The sequence below is a fragment of the Rhagoletis pomonella genome, unplaced genomic scaffold (assembly GCF_013731165.1).
Source record: "Rhagoletis pomonella isolate Grant_MI unplaced genomic scaffold, Rhpom_1.0 Rhpom_scaffold_00005, whole genome shotgun sequence".
In the NCBI taxonomy this organism is placed as follows: Eukaryota; Metazoa; Arthropoda; class Insecta; order Diptera; family Tephritidae; genus Rhagoletis; species Rhagoletis pomonella.
In genome coordinates, this window is record NW_023458559.1 from 60673020 (window position 1) to 60677017 (window position 3998).

General features: G+C 31.1%; 1 long non-coding RNA gene across 1 annotated transcript; it reads right to left on the minus strand.

Annotated features, from left to right (window-relative positions):
• Window positions 1–2257: 2257 nt before the first annotated feature.
• Window positions 2258–2910, minus strand: LOC118739939. The gene is made up of 2 exons (XR_004993075.1): window positions 2639–2910; window positions 2258–2559 (listed from the first exon to the last, which is right to left on the minus strand). It is a non-coding gene; the product is annotated as an uncharacterized LOC118739939 (long non-coding RNA).
• Window positions 2911–3998: the final 1088 nt, after the last annotated feature.

Genomic DNA, 3998 nt, shown 5'->3' on the forward strand with positions numbered 1-3998 from the left:
TAAGACCTTTCTTGTCGCATTTTCTTTAATGTAACGAATAAACAAAATTTATTTTTATATGGAAGAAAATCGTAGCCTCATTTTTAAATCAAATATATTTAAAAAAGCTCTATTAAAAAAATATTTGAAAAATGCTTTTACAAGGGGTTTTGTTAAATAAGAGAAATATTTATTTATAAAACAAAAAAAAAATAAATAAAATAAAAATTTTGTTAAAACTTGTCAAAATGTGGTGCGGCTGTAATTTGTTCGACCACTGTATGTTTGCTTTTGTACGATTTTGCTTGGCTTGGGTTATGACATTAAAGCGTTCCCTGCCACATGTGAACTTGTACTTAAATCCCCAACCAGCTGCTGCCACAGCCATAGCTTTTTCACAATTAATATGTGTGCGTAATAGGGTGGTCCAAAAATGCATGTGAAAAACTTATGTCGGAATTTTAATGCTCTCGCCCCTAGGATTGTTTTATATCGAAATAATTATATGACTGCTTTGTTTTTATTTTGAAATCAAAAAATATTTAGAGATCGCTCAAAGCGCTCAAAGTTTTTCACGTATTTTATATGGGGAAAAACCATTTTTCGCGGAAATCTTGATAATCAATATTTTTCGATTGGAAACCTTGGTTTCTCTTCAGAAGGCTTTTTAGTAATAATTCCCAATTGCTTATTTTACCATTTTTAAATAATATCGATTTTTAATGGGTCCCCCATTGCATTGTTTGGGGTTTTTAAGGGTCCTAAAAAAATTACTTAGTATTAAAAAATGGTTAGATAAACAATTAACAAAGTTTTCCAATTGAAAAATATTGATTTTCAAGAATTCTATACCATTTCTACAAAGAATGATTTTTCCCATATAAAATGCATGGAAAACTTTGAGCGCTGTATAATAATAAATAATAGATTGGCGCTGTTAAAAAAAAACCTTTTTTCTACATTTTTTGCCATGTTGCTTTGATCAGGGCTTGAACCCAGGCGTTGCGGTGGAAGCGCGCACTGTTTACCACTACACCACAGCGGCCGACTTATCGATATTCGATATTTTTATCGATTTTGTTATCGATATTGTTTTTTTAGTGTGTGCTTTCATTTTTGGCTTAGATATGCTAATAATAAATAGTAATAAAATAATTTGCGGATAACTTACTGGAACCATGAAAGTTTAAGTTCGCAATTTTTTGTTATATTCTCATACGCAAAATAAAACCTTTTAACCTGCCGCAGGGGAACATTTACATAATGTTGCTAATAGGGATGTTAATTTTTCAGCCTCTTCCGATTCCGGGATCCCGGGATTAGTCCAGGGATTTAGATATTCATTATTTTTCAACAATTTAAATCGAAAAAATTGCTTCTATCTCTCCTACCATAAATTAAATAACAAATAAGTGGGTTGGAAACGTACTTTTTTATTTAAAGTGGCGTTTTTTTTTCTCTCATCAGTATTTATTTTAAAGAGCTTTGTAATTTCAAAGATATGACTAATTCCGAAAATTATTTAAAAAATTCAATGTTATGTAGAATAAATATATGGGTACCAAATGAAAGAGGAAATTTCTTTAGAATTTCAAAAATTAAAATTTTTTGGATTCACAAGGACGAATAAATAGGTAATTTTTTAAGCTGATAAAGTTAGAATAATGAAATTCGAGGATGTTATCGAGTTTATATAAGTCCTTAACATACAATTTTTTGAAAAACAAATATTGCGAAATTTCAAGGATACAATTTTAAAATAATTTTTTTTTCAATACTTACCAGCCCTTTTGCACCAGAAACTTGAATCTGTTTAAGCTCTACAGGATTTCCTCATTAATTTGTTACCCATATTTCTTTTCAAAACACATTTCTCTGATTTTTTTAAATCATTTTTGAATTACAGACGTCACGACTAAAACCGCAATTTTACTATATTTACTATCGCGCGGTTTTATATGTATATTATCAAATAAAAAAAAGAAATATAGCCAATACTGGTCAAGAAATGGAGTTTCTATTATTGCAATTAGTGCAAATTACCAATCCCGAAAATTTCGGGATTACTTGCCAAGAATGCCGGGATTTTCGGGACCTTAAAAAGGCCGGAATCCCGGGATCCCGGGATCCCGGGATTAACATTCCTAGTTGCTACGCTATCTAACATTTTTCTATAACCTATGTCGCTATAACGTATATTATATTTCCAGAAAACATTGGAACTACCATGTCAATACTGCGTTTTTAAATTTTTTTTTTAATTTTAATACTCTCAGAATTTTGTCATCATAAATTAGTTTATTTCAAAATATTAAATTTTTTCAATAAAGTAGTGGCTCTTAATGATTCCTATTGTTGTTATCGAGTCAGGCCCAAATTTGGCGTGCTACCAAACCCGTTGGATCTGCAGCTAATTTTTTGCATGTCCGTACTTCGTTTCGACCGAAAAGTTTACGGTTGAACTGGCATCAGATTCTGCATTTATATGTATGTATATGGGCATCCACTCACCGATTGAAATTCTCAAGGCCAAACTGAAGAAGTCGTAGAGCTTTGGCGTTAAACCGCCCGATGTAAAATCTGTAGAAAGATGGTAGTTTCAGATTATTTTCATATTGCAGAATACACTGAATTATTGGCGTCTGGGGTAATTTATTACTGTATCGTTGGAAGGTCTGATTTATTTCGCGAAGAGATGTATTTGGTAAAAAGACGTTGCATCGGAATTTGGAACCATCAAAAGTTTCAATGGTCCCAGCTGAGCCGAAGCTATCATCAGTTGCAGAGTGAAAATTACCGACTGTAGAGCTGCCTCTGGTTTTCAACACAAACAATTGGGCCTTTTACTTTGTGCATTGCTCAATTTACTGTGAAATGTATTGAAATTTAAATTTAAATCAACACATGGTACTAACAGCAAAAATAAACAGAGTACAGCAAGCGAGGAATAACAAAAAAAAACAAAAACCATGATCACAACAATAGCAAAAGCATTTTTCAAGTGCTGATGGTTGTAATTGTTGTTATTTGTAGTTATTGTTGTAGCTGTATTAGTTGCTGGCGATGATGTAAGTAAATAAATACCCGCATAAAGTGGACGTTATTATTGTATTTGTTGTTACAATCGTAGTCGTAATTGTCATCGTATCTGGATATTTGCATTTAACGTAACACTGCCGCCGGCGCACAGTGGTCCAAAATTGGCATTTTGAGTTCACGATTCACTGAATTCTTAACTTTCACTCAATTTGATAATTTTTTTTTTATGAAAGCTAATAAAATTGTAAGAGACCAGTTTAGCCCGATTTTTGAATGTTTGTATTAAATTTTGTTGGACAAAGTGCAGCAATTTTTAAGAAAATCGATTCTCTTGTTCAAGTTAATAAATGTAACATAATAATAACTAGTTGAAAACAATTGTAGGGTTCTCCCAAATCGAAAAAAATGTCACAAGAAAAATGTGAAATGTTATAAAAAATTTAAAAAAAAATTTAGTTTCTAGAGAAATGTTGGCAGTTTTATATACATACATATAATTAAATTTTAGTATAGTAAATTGCAATTTGCAAGTGGCTAAGAAGTTGCATTGATTTTTAATAATTTTTTTCGCTAACGTTTCGTACACAGTGGTCCAAAATTGGCATTTTGAGTTCACAATTCACCGAATCCTTAATTTTTCACTCAATTCGATAATTTATTTTAACGAAAGCTAATGAAATTGTAAGTGACCAGTGCAGATCGATTTTTGAATCGAAATCGAAAATAAATTTCACAAGAAAAATGTGAAATGTTATAAAAAAAAGTTCACCAAAATTAAAAAAAATGAGTTTCTATAAAAATGTTGCCAGTTTTATATACATACATATCATTAAATTTTAGTATTTTAAAGTGCAATTTGTAAGTGGCTAAGAAGTCGCGCTGATTTTTAATAAACTTTTCGCTAACATTTCGTGCACATCTGCATGCTAAATGGGTTATATTATTAAAAATTAACGCGAGCTCTTAGCCACTTGCAACTT